Source organism: Agelaius tricolor, unplaced genomic scaffold, assembly GCF_023055355.1.
Source record: "Agelaius tricolor isolate 1412-34295 unplaced genomic scaffold, bAgeTri1.0.p SCAF_11, whole genome shotgun sequence".
Taxonomy (NCBI): Eukaryota; Metazoa; Chordata; class Aves; order Passeriformes; family Icteridae; genus Agelaius; species Agelaius tricolor.
In genome coordinates, this window is record NW_027269271.1 from 27,634,510 (window position 1) to 27,652,496 (window position 17,987).

The window sequence follows — 17,987 nt, forward strand, 5'->3', positions numbered from 1 at the left end:
CAAAACATGTAGAGAATCTGGAGAGGGCAGTTTACTGATGTTAGACAGCTGAAGTTAGGTAAGATAAAGCTAGCACTGATTCACTGCCATGTGCCAAGGAGCACAGGTCCATAGGATCACAGATTCCATGATTCCATGGGTGCCAGCAATGGTTCACTTAACCTTGTTCCAGTCTGCCCATATACTCAGAGTGTCTTAGCAACTTTTTTGTGTCTTTATAGGTGGCCTGTGTAGCAGATTTTTGGCTCATTACCATTCATTTTGGAATAGAAAAAGGGGAGACAATTACTCTACAGATCACCTTGGGAATCTCTATCCTGTAAGTCTCTTTCCTAGGGGAAAAAATGTTTGCTTGATTCTGTAGTAACAACAGCACAGAATGGATGGCAGAGGAGAGAGCAAATGTCCTAGGGTGACTATATGATGCTTTAATCCCCAATCATCTTGTTCTGTTCAGTTCCAACTTTTAGGATAATGAAGGAAAAACAATTGGGTCACTCAGTCAGAAAATTAAACTTTGGCAAACTTGGCCAAACCCTTATCTGTTCTAGACCTACTTTACTTTTCTTTGAGGATGCAAACCCTGGCATCATTATGGGGCTGCTGAAATTTCCATCAGGTAGATTCAATATGGGACAAGACTTGCAAACCTTTGTTTGATGCAGTAAAAAAAATCCCTACAGGGTGTTTGCAAAATTGGGTGTAAAGTACTAATGCCACAGCCCTACCTAGGGTGTGATTTGCCTTTTTCATTATTATAGATTAAAAGTCTAAAACTAAGAAAAGGAGCTCTTAGGCTCACTAAAAACAACCCCCATGAAACAATGTAAGTGATCTGTGACAACTCTCTCTGAGCAGCAGAAGGTTTGACTTGACAATAACTGTGAGCAATTAAATATTGAATATAATGAGAAGAATATTTTCTTTGTGTTTCTTACGACATTTCTTGGTTAATTATATCATGCATCTGTTGAATATGTAAAGCTTGCTGCTAAAAATGTTCCACTTCTAAAATTAATAAAAGTATGTCAGAGAAGGAGATGTGTTGTGAATAATACAAGAAATGTTACAAATAATGACGACTATGGAGCCACGGGCCTACTCCCACAGGCAGAAATTATCAGGGATGAATAAGAATTGTGGGATGACAACTGTAGTACTTTGAATCTTTGAAAACACTTCACAAGCTTTCACCCTAGAGACACCTTGAGACAATAGCAGAGGAGAGATGCAGGAGCCCATCGTGTGCTGTTACATCCAGCAGCCCTTCAGCAGGGCTGGGATCAGGCTGTGGAACTGGCCTGAGGCTGAGCTGGGTGTCAGGGGCAGGATGAACTCAGGTTTCTGCTCTCCTGCTCTGTGCACTGTCCATGGGAGCTCAGACCACTTGCAAGGTGTTATCTCTTAGCCCAGGGGTGATTGTGTAAATCACTCCTGCCTTCCAGCCTATTATAACACTGACAGGGAAGGTGCCACTGTGCTGGTAAAGACTCTGCACATGGGAAGAAGTCGAGGTTAAAGAATGAAAGAGAAAGATCCAAATGAAAGGGCACATAGATGCAGAGGTGGCAGGAGAGGGGATGAGCCAGGGATGCTGAGAAATGGTGCCTGGACCAGCTGGGTGGGCAGTAACTCCTGGGCCTGGCTGAGCTTTGGGATCCAGAGCTTTGTGCTTGTGTCAGAGCAGACAAACAGGCAAAAGGATCAAGTTAGGGAGGTCTCATGTGCAGGAAATGCAGTGAGGGGTTCATCTTAACAGCTGCATTTCTCTACATGTTCTGTGTCCTGTCACAACCACTGCACAACAGAGCTGTGGTGTAACAATTCTGAGTTTGCTGGAGGAACTGGTACAGGGTGGGACTGGGAGTACTTCCAGTTAAGAGTGGCTGGGTCTTCTCCTCTGGGTAAGATCCATGGATATTTGTTCCCTGAAATAACCCCTTTCTCTTCTTCTTATGCTTATCTAAGCCCTGTTCTTACTGGCAGCAAAGGGAGTTTCCATTATATTTCTTCAGTTTTTGCTGGGTTTTCACATCTTAGTCTGTTCAGATATCAGAAAAGTTCTTTTTAAGGCTTGTTTCTTAACAAATGTTTATCAGAACTGATTTTTAGTGCCAAAATAATGTGCTTGCTCTGTGTGTCTCAGTGAGAAGGGGAAGGGGGGCTGTGAACTCCCAACATTTCAGCAGGTTTGTGGTGACTGCCTGGATGCTCATTTTCCCCTTGGAAAATGGAAGTTATCTCACTTCTCCTTTCCTGAAGACAGATTATTTTATGTCTACTGAAAACAAAAGCAAAGCACTGAGGCCATTATAACAGAATTCTTCTACTCTTGGAAGTTCATTTCTGCCCTCATGCTGCAGGTTCCTGGCTCCTCTTAGTGCCAGTCCAGCTGTGTGTGGAGCTGTGCTTTCAATTAGATCATGGACATAATCTGGGCTAAGGAAAATAGACAATCCCCTGCTTTTTTATTGTTTGGGTTTTTTTTGTTTGTTTGTTTTTGTTTTTTTTTTTTTTTAACTTGGGTTATTTCAATGATCCAGTTCTAAGTGTAATTATAAATTTTGGCAAAAGTAGCTCAGAGGCAGAAGCAAAGGTTGGGGAATGCCTGGCTGTTGTGATAAGGTATCACTGAACCCTGACAGTATGTGCTCCCTATCCAGCAGCTGAAAAGCTTCAGTTTCATCCTCTATCTTACCTTTTTTAAATTTTTTTCTGTATTCCCAGCTAAGGCTCACTGGTAGCTATTGGCTGTATCTTGGGAAATCATCTGAAATTGTTTCATGGAATAACTTCAAACATCACTAAAGCTTTTTTGACTTGAAGACCTGAGCCTGCTTCCACTGTCAGAAATGACAGAACTCTCTGATAGTGAGGCTGCCATGAAATTGAAAAGTCCCTGTAAATGCTTTAATACCAGTGGATTTAGGGATTTCCTCAAGCACTTTATGGTTATGTTCCCAGCTTTGTCTGTGTTTCACTGTCAATTGTCTACTGTTCTCCCTAATCCTCCCTGGGCGTTCTGGAGCTCTATCTTCCCTTCCCACTGACAGATAAAAATTTATTGTTGCTACCTTCAATGTTCTTGACATGCTGAGAGCTCGTTCCTTTCGCGTAAACAGAGGAATGTTTTGGTGTTTTACTCTTGAATTCTCTAAGATAATTAATTCAGTCTATTATTCTGTTCCCCTTAGCAACCTAACATCTGAGTTTCAATTACTCTGACCTTACTGTTTAATTAGTTAAAGCTTCCTCAGCCCTTTGAAAACTGAAAGTGTTAATTACTTTTGCAGCATGATTATTTTCTATTTCTGAACGATTGGCATTGGGATGTTTTAACCTTCTCTTATTTTAATTGATGGAGCAGTGTCCCTTGTCACTTCCCTCCAGAAACCAGAGATGTAGACCCAAACCATCCATTGAGTAACTTCTCTAACATCATTTGACTTCTGACAGGGAGAGATTTAGTACCTTTGCCTCAGCTTTCCCCACTTTCTGCTATGGATCCTTTTCAAGTGGTTGCTTAAATGGATCCCAAAAAGACTTGGGAATGGTGCTGCTGATGCATTTGCCTGTGGCAGAACCCACTGCCCTCACCACAAATGCATTCATGATGCACTGGTTTTCATTTATGCATGGAGGGACTAAAAGTCCGTGCACTTTGGCTGATCCTAATTACATAATTCTATCTCCTGCCCAGGAACAGAGAATGTGGAGAATTTACATCCATAGCCCATTGTGAGTTGGGCTTTGTCAGGCAAAGGAGAGCAGGCAGTTACACATCATGAAGCTCTGGGAATATTCACCCTGAAGAACTAAACCACTCTCATAAGTCCATCTTCATTAGGACAACGATATTTTTTTTTTATTTTTGAAAGGGATATAGACTTATTATTCAACGGTAGTCATCAAGAGATTCTGATATCTGCTCTTGTGAATCACCAGTATTCTCCAGGATTATTACTTTTAAATGTCAGCTCTTCACATCTCTGCTTCTTATCTGCCACCTCAGCCACCACGGATTGTTTCCTAATCACCATCGGTTGACTCCCAAACCCACAAAGACTCACCGCTTCAGGAAGGCTTTTTTTTTTCCTGAGACTGATTTATGCAAGGAGAGTTGTGTGAACACTCAGAACAAAGCCCTCCTTGAAGGTACTCCCTCCTGCAGGTCTGTTGTGAACAAAGTGAGAATTTGGTTGAGGTAAATGTAGCTCCTGTGCACCTTTGTGAACCTTTGTGTTACACGTGACACCAGAGTTGCGAGAGATGTCAGTGAGAGAAATATTTGAGTTTCTGCTCTATACTAACTTTGAGACATGGAAAAATTATGACAGTAATAGAAAGAGGAAGTTCTTCAGATTCAATTTTCAAGAAACCATCAGAGTTTTTTTTTTCTGATATAATTCCTAATCTTTTCCTACTCAGCTTTGATAATAAATATCCCTTGAGGACAGCAAATATGAATCTACTGAGAATCTTGGATGAGGGGTTTTAATGATTTCATTTAAAGTGCTGTTCATTCAGTTCTTGCAATCTGCCTGTCTCTTTCCTCAATTCCTTATGTTTTACTCAAAGAATTCTCCCTTCCAATTAAGTGAATGAAGCTTGGAATTAAGTAAGGCTGTCATAGGAACTAAAATGAATATGAGTGATTTTTATAATATAAATTGGAAGCAATTACCAGTTTTCTATCTTCATTTTTACTTGGAAAATTTACACTTAACCCAGCAATATACCTTAATTAAAGGCCTATCTATCTATCTACGTAACCTTCTCTTTCTAGCAAGAGTCCTTCTGTGGGCTATATTAAATTTACTATGGTTTCATCTCTTCGTTAATAACCTTTTCGTATATTTTCAATTAAGTTTCTGGTCACATTATAGCACTGAGGTAAGAGCTCTGGCTGACCTTTAATAGGATATGGATAATAGAACATCTTTGGCTCATGTTCTCCTTTGGTAGCACAACCTTGCACTTCTACTGAAAACATCTCTGGAATTTGCAGACAGCTAAATGTGCTCCTTGCATGAAGAAATCCTATTCCAGACTGCAGTAAAACTGGATGGACATCCATCCACGTTCTCTGAGACCAGACAGTGCTGACACAACCTCACTTTGTCTTGGTTTTATGGGAAACACCAGTGGGAGATCGTGAATGGCCTTCTATGTAAGATAAAAATACTTTCTTTTGACTGATATGTTCCATATGGCAACTCATGCTCTCCCCACATGAACCCACAGGACAGTCCTGTGGGGTAAAGGGTGATAAGGACCACTTGTATCTGCATTCAGAGGTCAATGCTCTGGTAGCTGGACAGAGTAGGACTGGCAATTAATGATGCACAATGATAAGGGATGTTTGTGCTCCCTTGAAGCTCACAAGATTTCGGGGTGGGAAAGGATATATTTGATATCCAGCCAGAGTTTTGTCAATATGAATATCTGAACCAGCTGCTTTTCTTGCTGTTCTCCCATGGTTGGATTACTCTGTTTTTCTTTATGTCTTTGTCTTTTTTTTTTTTGTTTTTTAATTTATAGTGCATGATGCTCTTATGAATTTTACTGCCAGAGTATCACATACTTGTCTTTTGATAGGGGATTATCATTTTACTTCCTTTAGTATGGAACCCCCAGCTCCATTTTTTGTTCTCAAATCAGCCTTTCTCCAGTTTAGTTCACCAAATCATACAACCATCCTCAGCTGAAAATTGGCAAAGCACTGAAGGGACACAGTAAGTTAAATCTGCCAAGGTGACATCTCTCTGTTAATTCCTGCTGATATTTCCATCTCCCTGGGTGAGTGTTCAGAAAACCTCATCTGGCCTGTCCACATAAAGTGGCATCTGAAAAGCAAGGTGAATTTATCCCAGATGAGGGAGAGCTTGGTATTTCAGATGGAGAACTCAATCTGTGGCAGAGCCTGAATGGATGAAGAGGGAATGGCTCTGGGATGGGCTTGGCTTAGGGATGCCACTCCTGCACAGTGTGACTCAGCCTTACTCCCACATGGGTTTGTCCCATTGCCTTGAATGCTTTGTTCAATTAATTACTGGTTGAACCTGCTGCTAAATGTGCCATATCAAAGGCTTGTGGAGCAATATCTTCACCAGGCAGGTGCTTGGCTTCAGCAGTGCTTTGGAAGTGGCTGAGATCCCAGATATCTGAGGTGGCCCTTGCCCTGCAGCAGCAGAATCTCCCAGTCTGGGTTTCACCCTGAGTCAGCAGGACTCATGTTCCATCGCTGTGCAAACTGAAAAAGGATTCTTCATCATCATCATCATCATCATCATCATCATCATCATCAATCATCGTCATCATCATTCTTTGTTCACCTGTCACAATTTCAGCTCTACCAGTATTTCCAGCCTGGCCCACCATTCATCAGCTTCTTCCACAATTATTTGCATCCTTCCCTCTGTGTCACAGCCTTTGTTCCCTATGTGAACTCACTGATTTTTTCCACCAGGCTGTGAATCTTTCAATATTTAGTCTCTCTTAAATACACATTTCATCTTGTTTTCCTACAGAACTGAATTTACTTCTACACACATCAGGTTTTGTTCCCACTCAACTCCACACTTTCTACTTCCCTATCTGTCCTGAGAGTGTGGGATGAGGAACAATCCCTTGTTTAACATGCAAAGCATGCAAACACATGCTAAATAATTATGCAAATATTTTTCAATTGCTTTCATTGTGATTTTTATTACCATTGTTTTGGTCTCACCATGGAAAATGGAAGCCAGTGAGATGAAGAGTCTGAGTGGAGCTGAACTAGAGCCTGAATTTCCCAATCTCTGTTCAGGCTAGAGCATGACTGTCTCCTGTGTATGTTCTCCCCTGGAAAAGTCTTATTTACAGAAACAGAAGATCTGGAATTTGCATAACTTTGTAGCAGCAGTTCCTGCAGTATGCTCAAAATACTGGGTTTTTTTTTAGAAACCTGAATTCTTATGTTGTCTGATTACATGAGGCTTCCAGCCTTCAATGAAAGGTTCCACTGGTTCTTCAGGTCATTGAGAAAACCTTCACAAAGATAATCCAGTTTGGGAGGCTGAAAGCCTGGAGTGAGCTGCATCCCTTTGGGATGTTGTGTGGGGTTCCCAGTGCCATTCACTGTGTCCCTTCTCTAGAGCCAGTCTGAGCTGCCACACGTATTTGGGTTTTCAGGCCATGCATTCCACCCAAAACGTGGTAGGTCTGTGGGAGGAAGATGGAACAGCCCAGAAATGGCATCATTTTGACACATGGAAGACAGTGATTCAGTTATTTCACAGGTACATGGACTTCTGCAAATATGCAGCTCATAAAAACCTTGACAGTGTTTGAAGAAGCAGTTTGCTAGTGTCAGACCCTCGTCACTCTGCCAGCTGGCCAGTTTGGTTTCCATATAAACCATGGGCTGGAGGAACAGGTGAGCACTTGGTTGGTCTGAGGAAATGTCCTGTCTTCTAAGGCAGCTTTGTGCATGAAGCTTTAATGCAGTTTCTTGATCTGGGCTTGTCCTGTGAATGAGGAGAGGACCTCAGTCTCTGCAGATGCTAATCCAGCACTTCTTGCTGACCTAACATTGACCTACATCATTTAAACCAAAGTGATGTGCAGGCGACACAGTTTCTGCTGAGAAAGTGCAGCACGTGCCAACATTTTAATATTACTCTTTTTTCTCAGTCTGTTTAATCCACTATCTGATGTGAATGGAGGGAAGAAATGATGTACAACATATCCCTTGCACCAAAATCTCAGAAAATGAAATGTAGATGTGTGAGTACAACACAAACTCCCTTTCTGTGAGCACACACTCGCAGAGTTGCTGGAGTTGCCAAGAGCACAGCGAGCCAACCTACGGCCTGTACGTCTGTAATTTACTGAAGGGAGGGGACAGGTCTAATTTATGCACTTGGCCCTCAGACCAGGGCTTACCTCAATGCTTTTCAATGCACAAATTCTGTAAATCTTTCTGGGAGAAGGAATGTCAGCTCCCGCCAGGCTCTGGACATGCCGAAAATGTCGCTCGCACAGATGATGACTTGTGTTTAATTTGCTGTTGTGGATGGGCCTGAACCAAACTCCTTTTCTTGTTCCAAACAACTCTAAATTTAGGAGGTTTTGGCAACCCAGTCCAGATATGAGTCAATAGTTCTTCTGTTCCAAAGAATAAGTATTAGGCTGCAAAGGTGGGAGTCGTTATGTAAATGGGATAATATAAAGGAATATCAGTATTAATACCTTTGTTATACTCAGAGCTAGAGGTTTGCCAAGGCTTAAGTGGACTCAGGATGAGCTGGACACATCCAATTAATATAAGTAATGTGGCTTTTCTTGAACAAATGTGACTTCTCAGTGCACATTACAGCTGCTGAATGTTCCAGCTCTGCTGCATCTGGTCCTCAGAGGGTTACAAATGTGTATTCTAGTGCTACAGCCTGCTCTTATTTCTGCATTTGTTTGGTACTAAATAAATGGATTCTGATTTTCAGTGCTTCTGTCAGGGAAGTAAAAAATATTGGTGTGGCTTACTGATGGATATAAAAGCCCCAGAGAAAAAAAATACAGAATATGAAATTAAGAATTATGTATCCACATGCAAAGTAAGTGTGCTGGACCTCCCATCCCTTTTCCTGATGTCACTGCTCTGTTCACAAGTTCTCCATCAAGTAGGTGTCTTCGAAGGCTCTTCTCAGTGAATGCCTCATCTGAATTTCTTCCACTGATGCCACAATTAACACTGACCACGTTCTGCTGCTCCTCTCTCTCGTCCAGAGGGAAGCCATCCATGTGTTTATGGTGGCACTGGAGTCCTGGCCCAGGCAGGGCAGGTGGAAGGCAAATTCCTTGAGCTGTGCAGTTGTTTTGTCAAGTGAGCAATTCTGCTCAGTTTCAAGAAGAGAAAACATTATTTCCTTCCACAGTTTCCTACAGCACCCTTCATTTTCTTTAAATGTTTTGTGACTGCCCCATCGTCATGTACCAGTCTCACTCTGGGATGTTTCCTGAGGGACTGGGATTTACCACTGGCAGATGAAAAGACAGAAATGCAGTGGCACAGAGGAAGATTATTCCAAACCCTCTTCTGGCTTCCTAGGCTGGCAAGACAGGTGGATCTCCCAGCTCCTCCACTCTTTCCCTGTGGCTCGCCATGATCTGCACCTCCAGTCCCTCACAGGGCCCCTAACTCATTCTGGAATTGTTCTTTCTTTCCCCTGCAGTGCTGCCTTGCTGCTCTGCACCACGCTGGCTGTAGCACTGTGGGAGAAGCAGGTCTGTGCCTTTTTGTGTGCTGACTGAAGTGCTGAGCACTCTGGATTACCCCCCTGGAAGCAGTAGGCAGAATCATGGAGCAGGCACAATGTGCCACATGAGGATCAGCTTAGCGAGTTGGATCAGTGACACTTTGCAGCAGAATAAAAACTGCTTATTCCCTTTCCCAGCTGTTCTCCCAAGCACTCTGAGCATTCACTCGCCTCAGCGCGCGGGAGATTTACGTGTCTCACTTCCATTGACATGGCAGAAGGGACCCTCCTCACTTGCAGATTTGTTCTTTTAATAGGCATCCAGCACAACTGGGAATTAAGTACATGTGTGTGTCCAACAGAGAGGAGACCAGAACCAGCTGTAGGCACAAAGAACTGCTTAGGAGGCCCATTTTTTTGTGCTGATTTGGTAACTCAGGGGACAGCCAAATCTTCCTTTTTAGGAATGGGGAGAAGACGAAAAACAGAGGACATCATCTTCAGATTGTATCACCCATGGAAGGGAAGAGATATCAGGGAGAGAACTCTCCACATGAGGCTCTCCTCTCCCTGATGGGGCAGCTGGCGCAAACAAGGTTCATCATGGGCAAATGTGAGCTCATTGTGCCTCCACTCGGAGCTGGCAGAGCAGCCGGGGTGTTCCGGGCTCTGAGTCAGTGATAACTTCCTCACATGACTTCCTAATTGAAGTTAGAGATCCTAAAGGATACCAAGCGACTGTGGCACAGACCTGCTGCTCCCAGACTGAGCTCTCTCATACTCCAAACCTCTCCCAGTTGTAGATCTTATTGCAAGGACATCATGGATTTGGGGAGAGACAGGTAAGGCCCTGTAGCCATTTTCACTCTGAGAGATGCAGGGGTGAGTCACCCGTGCCATATAATGACAACACAAGTCCAGGGAACACGATCTCCAGCGAGGTCCTTTTAGAATTAGCCACACAAGGAGGTGAATCTTAAAGACAAAAGGAAATGGTGTTAGGAGGGAAGAAGTGGCCATGACCGGAGGCCTTAATTTGATGCCAACCGGTATCTCAGAGAAAGCAATTTCCCAGAGGATTGTCAGAGATGTGAAATGAATTGTAAGAGCTGCTTTACAGGCATTTGTGGGCACACACACCTGCTTACAGCAGGGGAAAGACAGTGCGTAAATGTCTGGAATATTACATAAAAGCTGTCTGGTAGACTGGGCAGAGCAATTAAAATCCATCTCGCTTAAACGAACCCTGAGTGCAGGTCAAACAAATCTAATTTTTATTGTTCCTTAAGGAGATGTCTGTACAGGAGACAAAGGGGGATGCAGCCGTCAGGTTAAAAAATCAAGATGCCTTTAAAAAATTAAATGTTCACAATAGTGCTACAGCAAGCTGGATAAATGATATATTACAGGGATGGTTTAAAACTAATTGATGACTAATGTTGTAATGCATTTGTAGCTACACTGATCTATTATATATCTTGGCCAAGCTGAAGGGACACTTCAAGGAGAAAAATTGCTAACTGTTTTAACCTGATGGAACTCGGGGAAAAAATAGTTACTTTACGAGATAAATGGAAAGGTTGTGACCTCCTAATGTACATCTGGGTCTTGCAATGCAAAATCAAATTATCATTAAACAGAATGTGATCTGTGATGGAATTAAAGCAACTACAAACCAGCACAGAAGTTTCCTCAGAGAAACACAATAGCCCAGTTTGAGCTGGGAGCAGTGGCTGCAAAGCTGGCTGGCTAAAGAACTGGTGTAACAAGTTGGGATGGAATTGTTTTGCTCTGTAATGAAAGTTGGTTTAATTGGAGAGTGCAGGAAAAATGTAAGCATCTTTACAGCCATTTACATATGTAAGCCATTCTATAAACATTACTTAATTAGTGTATAAATCATTAACAATTTAGCCTAAGTCCTGAGTAAAGTGTGTCTCTCTGGCTCTTGCAGGGGAGACAGGAAGCCTCATTTTCCCCTCCTCATTTTTGTCATGCCTGAGGCTCATGCCCTCTGGGTTTTACCCTTACAGTTGGAATTTGGAGGAGATGTCAGTCAGGCTCTGCTTATTTTCACATCTAATTCATGCAAAAACCAGGTTTCCTCCTGAGGCAGTAAACTGGCCCAGATTTGCTTCAAAGTTTGGCCCAGGCTCAGTGAATGACTCACTTTAACTGAGGTACATCCATCTTCCTGGCTGGAACACGTGGTGGGAAGTGTTGTCAAAGAGCAGAGATCCCCTAGAACCACAGCTCAGGGCTTCAGGACCTTGCAAACCAAAAGCAGTGGCTCGTTCCCTCCCCTGCTTCCCTGCCACCCAACATGAAGGACATTGAGTGGGTGTCCCAAACATTGCTGCTCAACCCAGAGTCCCAACATGGGGTTTTGCAGGCTAAACACACTGAAAAGGGCTGGGATGGACTGCTGGGAGCTGGGCTGGGAGGAATTTCAGCCAGAAGCCCCCCTGGTCCTGGGATCTGTGCAAAATTCTATTGAATAAATCTGGCAATAGGTAACAGATGAAGATAACATTGTGGGCCATTGCCAAAATATGGATTACTTAGAACAGGCTGTGATTAAAAGGCCACACTCAGCCTCTGAATTGGTTCCCTCCAATAGGAGGATGTAAAATGAAAGAGAGCACACCCCCCCCCACCACAGGTGACACTAAGTTTCTTCTGCTGGAGAAAAAGTTAATGTAGCAAGGACATGACCAGCCTGGGATATCATCTGAGAGCAACATATTCCACCATGTATTCCTCCATGTCAGATTCACCTTCCAGTGGGTAGGGAAATGCCTGCAATACCAAACTGCAAATATGTTGTATGTTTTGAAGGGTTTGATGTACCAAAACCCCCCAAATCCTTCCTATATTTTAACTGCTGTACATCAGACTTCCTCCTCTGCATTCACTCAGTTTTGGTTTGAAGCCCAATACAGGCAGCAGCTTGGAAAATTGCTTTATAGCTTGAAATAGAGCAGTTGGAGTTTTAATTTGGGAGGTCTTTCTTTTACAGGGGGACATTACTCTTCGTTCAAAATTTTAAGATATTCAGGTCATGGTATTGGTGTCAATTTTCAACATTTGGAAACTCAGTTGCACAAGGACCACTGAGCTGACTTAGAACTCAAAGGATGGGAAACAGTCACATCCACCGCTCTATCTGGGATTTCTTTCCTTTGCTAGCATTTAAACAAAATAAGTCAGACAGATAGTTTTTTATTCCAGATCAATGTGATTTCTTAAAGCTTCATGTTGAGTAGATAATCCTCAGATGGGCTTTTTTTTTTTTAAAGCAGAAAAGCATATGAAACAGTTTTGGATGAAACTTTGAGCTGCCGTTCATTTAAAAGCAATAAAGTAAGGAAAAAAACCCAGAGTTAACTTGAAGCAGGGCACTTGGCATTCAAGGTGACTGTGAGAGGTGGTCATGAAGAAAGGTTGCTCTCTCAGCAACCACATGTCAGGTCCTGTGCCCACTATGGCAGAGTTGTGCCCTGAACATAGATTTGCTTCTTAGCTGCTGACCCTCAGTGGCCAGGATTCCATGGTAGGAAATATGGGATAATTATCTGCAATTCTAATTTTCCAGTCCCATATGTCCCAAGATGACAACTTCCCAGAGGATGCTGTGACCACGGGGATGAGATGTCCACCAGAACGTCCCATGGCATTTCCATGACTGCAACAGACTGGAGGTAAGGGAACTGCTCTGGTGTGTGGATACACTCACAAACAATGATCCCAGCAAGCCTTGGAGAGGGTGGAGTTACGTACCCAGTCACATATTCCTCCTCATTTTGGAACAATCAGATATAAAATACTCTAAAATAAGAATGCAGTTGCCACTTATTTCCTTCCTCAATTTCTTATCTCACTTTATCACAACATTCGTAGCTGTGGCTGACAGAAATGGCAAAGACGTCCAGTATTTCTGATTTTTGTCGTGTCTTGCTGTTTATTTCACTTTCAGCTTTTTTGACTGGCCAATGACTCAAAAATTAATTAAAGCCATGATGGCTTTATCATAGCTTTGGGAAGACAAGCTGCAAAATCCACAGGTTACCAAAGCAGAATGGGATTTTAAAGAATGCTTGAAGCAGGTTCATTCTGCTTCTTGTGTGAACTTCAGCTGTGCCAAAGATTTTGTAACTCTTGTACACCCATAAAAGCATATTCTACACATATTTCTGTCTATATTTTAATTTACTGAGAGCATTTGCTCCGTTTGATTTATACTAAGGCTTTATGATTGTCAAATTAGTGTAAGAATGCAAGTAGGAAAATTAAAATGTACCTTTGATTGTCCTATCATTTTTCCATGTTCTTTCAGATATTATGTCGATAGTCCAAAGGAGTTTTTGATGTGATGCACTGAATATTCTGACTTATTCATAGGAGAGCTCAGCATTGGGCACATCATTTACCAGCTCACTGCTGTCACAAGCTATTGCATCCTTCTTCCCTCTTGACCCAAGCTCGATTAATCTTTCCATAGTTTTGGTCTGGTATGGTTTTGAAACAGTGCTGTTTTTCCCAGGAAGCCTTAAGAACCTGAGCATCTGCTTCATGCTGTCTGGGCAGCTCAAACAACTGCAGAGGGAAGGGAATAATCTCCCCTAGACCCTTGACAGCATCACATTTCCACCCCGTCACGGTGCCCGGTACGTGCGGCGCTGGCAGGAAAAGCTGGGGAAACTCCTGTTTGCTGGGCCATGACCTGTGGAGCTGCATCATTGTAGGAAATACCAGGTTAGCTCCAGGAGCAGGGAAGTGTTACAGCTCTTTGTTCTTGCACAGAAGTTTTCAATATCAGTGAGAGCATCAGTGTGTGTATTCAGATTTCCATCTGTCATGCAAGCATAAATCCAAAGCACTCTGTGAGATCAGTCATGCCCAGAATATCTGAAGTTACCTAAAATGTTGGTGAATTAACATCTCACGTTTTTCTCCAGAGTCCTGAGTGGTGCAGACCTTCTGTTAATCATATATTGCAAGCTGAGGCAATACATTAAGTATGGAAAATAGGTTTATATAACAAAGATAAGGCAGAACGAACTGGATCCACAAATGTCTTTCTACTCACTCTGTCTGTAATCATTTCATTACATTTCTTTGGGGTTTATCCAGTTTTACTGTGACCACCTACTGACAATGTCTCTGAAAGGAAAGAAGAAAAAGCACGACATTCTAACATGCAAGACATAGAAAATAAATCCTGTGACGTTTTCTAATATGGGAATGTTCCTAAATGCCAGACTAAAACATCCCTCCAACGGTTTCTTTTACAGACTTCCCTTGTTCCAGAAACTTGGCCTGACTTAGGAGGAAACCCCATAGCTGTCCCTTAAAAGTTGAATTGCATCAGTGTGGGCAAGATGTTGGGCCAAATTCCTTAATGGTGCAATTCCATGAAAATCAGAAATCCTACACCAGAGCTGAATCTGCCCTGTGGTATAAAATGATCTCCCTGGAGGCAAGACTTTTGGAAATAGTATCATATTTTAATTCTAAACAGACAATTTGTTTTGGGTTGTATACAGAGCATGACAATCTCCCTGCTATAGGAATCAGCTACATAAAAGGTGACTTTATCCCCGTTTCTTGTGCTGTTTGGTTTATCTGTGTGTGATTTGCAGGTAGCTACATGATCCTACAAACTTCTTTTTATGTAATGGAATGAGCCCCTGTTCCGTTTAAGATTTTAAAAGATTACAGAGCTGGCGTTGGAACATTTGTACATTTTGCAATGAGTTAAGGAGAAAGGCTGCGTGTTGTTTATAATCTGGGAAGTACAGATCCCAGTTAATCTTATCCTTGGAGAACAGACAGTTACATTTTTTTACAAATTAACAGATCCTGACTGATTGCCTCCCATGACTGTGTTCACCAGTTTTGGAATTCAAAGGACAAAATAGGATCTGCCTTTTGTAGAAGGTGCCAGGAATGGCATCAGGACACACTGCCTGGAGGGTGGCTGAGCCTTTTCAATCCTCCCCACACTGACTGGATTTGGCACCACTGTGTGATATATCACCACTCTAACAAAGCACTTCATGCAAGCTGGTCATATCCTATGGAAAAAGTCTTGGAAGGATGTTGCAGAAAAAAAATTTAACCTCTGTTCTCAGTTTTTCTGGAGATGTAAGGTATTGTGAAATTTGAGGAGATTTTCACAGCTTGGCTTGTGAAATTCATTTCCAGCTCGACAGACTGTGATTTCACGATTTTGCACATCTGGATTTTGGCACAGGGCTGTGGGGGGGATGTCTCTGGCAGTTTGCCTCCCAGGACAGTGTGTTTGCTCCCGGGCAGTGAAGAGTCCAGACCTGGCTGAGCTGTCCCCTGCCTGCCCTGCCCTGGGCACTGTCTGTTCCACAAGGGAAAGGCTGCACAGCTGGAGCTGGCCCTGACATCAGTGAGCTCAGGAATTGCTTGAATAAAAATGTTAAAGTCATGTTTTGAAAATTCAAGGAGTGTAAAGGATAGGCAAAAAAAGTTGTAGGGGTATCTGTACTGTGTGTTTTGGGGAGCAAGCAACATTTTCCCTTGCTGAAAACACAGTGTGCACAGACTACTGAGCATCTCTCTGCCACACTGCACCAGTGGGCTGCTTTTTAGGCCAGGCATTTTGGGAGGGGGTCTTCTCCTTCTGGCAATCTTCCCAGAGGGGAACCAGTTGATGAAACAGGACTTTAAGCCAGGATTTTTTCAGCATTCACACCATGTAAGGAGAGTTTACAAAGGTGGCAAGAGCCATGTGCATTTTCCCTTTGTGCATCGCTGTGTGACAGCAAAGTCATCCTATTTTCCCACCAGGAGCACATGGGATCACAAAACCTCCCTTATTCTTATGGCATTGGAAGTGTGGTTTCAAAAGAAAAATCCCTGTGCTGTCTGGAATGCTCAACTGTTGGGTACCAGAGTCGGAAAACATCCTGCCTGCCACGAACGTTAGGAAAACAGAGCAGCCCTGACTCCAGTGCCAAGTGGTTTTTTGGAAGGCTGACTCCCCTGAGAATAAAGGATATTGGTGTCCAGCCAAGTGGGCAGGCAGGAACAGGCCCTGGGCAAGACACTGGAATTTTGGTGGAGCCTGAAATATTGTCTGCTTGTTTGTATCAGCTTCTGACTTTGGTATTAAAAGGTGAGCTGCCCAAAACGTGAGGGAATGGACCACAACTTGATAAAATTGGAATTATTTTTCTGGCTATATTTAGAGGAACTTAAAACAGGGATTTCCCTTTTTGGCCACTCCAGTATCCAAGAGTAACCTAATATTTCTGTTAAAACCAGAAAAAATCCCCCAAAGGAAATTTCCTTTTTTTCCTATTGTACACTCAAAAATCCCTTCTTGTTGCAGAGAATTAATTTAGTTTTTACTTCCCCATTTCCCTGTTTAGATGAATAGTCCTGGTCTAATGGCCCAGTAAGCACTTCATCCAGAGTATTCCCCAGCTTATACTTCCCATAACACTTGAAGAAGTGCTATACTTCATCAAATGAGATTATAACCCACCCTCACGTGCTTGTATGAACTGCCAAAGCACACGCACAAGCAAGAACTTTATTAAATATTTTTTCCCTTCTATTTTTATGCTAAGAAACATCTAAATGTAATTTTGGGGTGTTCAGAGGTCCATTGCTGCCTGACATTCACCAGAGGTTGGGATGTTGGGGCAAAACTTGCACCCACTGAGCTCAAGAGACGTTTTTGTGTTGATCTCAGCAGAGCAGGGCTGGGTCTTTATTTCCTCAACAAGGCTGGAAAATGTTCATTCTGCCTCTTTCCCCTGCACACACATATTTTCTTTTCTTTACAGAAGGAGTCATTTGTCTTTATCTCACCATTCACCTCTCTCTCTGATTGCAGTTAATGGAATTGTCACCTTTATGGACTCATGCTCCATTTCTCAACCTGTCTGGACTTTGGCCTCCAAAGGTTACCACAGCTAGTGAAGTAATATGATTGAGACTTTTTCGACAGATTTATGCAAGATTTCTTCTCCAGCAAGTGTCACATCTAGTCTAGTTCTGCAAAAGAGAATATTTCAAAGATGCCAACTGTCATCTAAACCCACTAAATTGTTCTGTGGGGTTGAGAGGACTGAGGGCCATCTCGGGCAATGCTGATTTACACTACCTGGAGCTGTTTCCCCGCTGCTTGAAATACAGGCTCTGGTTAATCACTAAAAAAAAGAACATCCCTGTCTCCCAGAAAGCACATTTAAAATGGAATTTTCATTAGTTACTCTGTAATGAAAAGGCAAAAGGGTGTATTTTAAGTGAATCTGTCCAGAATCTTGGAAGAAGGGGGGGTGTTATTTGATAGAAAACTACAGCAGCCACACACTAAACAGGAAAAATTGGTCTTGAGTTCATTTAAGACACACACATCCACAGAAGATTTTCAAGTTTATGGAAATATTTTGGAATTATAGAGGATTCACTGCACATGTTTCTGCTCCTCCTGCATTTGATACAAAGCACAAATTAATCATCATTATTCTGCACTAATATAACACCTCTTAACCTTCAGCTTTCAGAATATTTCAAAGGAGCAATGAATTAAGCCTCATGTGGGCTTGGGAATATGTGATAATCTAAACTTGGATTCTTTAATAAAAAGCATTTTCAGGACTTTGATTTTGGAAGTTGTAAACTTATAATTGTTCTTGAAAATATCTTCCTTTGTCACTCGCTTGGAAAGAAATCATGTGAGTACTAGAGAAGTGTGATGAAATGGAA

The 17,987-nt window shown here is 42.4% G+C and overlaps 1 protein-coding gene across 1 annotated transcript in view; it reads left to right on the forward strand.

Moving 5' to 3' along the window:
- Window positions 1-223: 223 nt before the first annotated feature.
- Window positions 224-17,987, forward strand: part of FGGY (FGGY carbohydrate kinase domain containing) — a 156,149-nt gene continuing 138,385 nt past the window's right edge. Inside the window, exons 1-2 of the mRNA XM_071436844.1 lie at window positions 224-319; window positions 12,832-12,937. The gene's annotated coding sequence lies outside the window, so the exon portion shown is untranslated. The remainder of the gene's footprint in view (window positions 320-12,831; window positions 12,938-17,987) is intronic.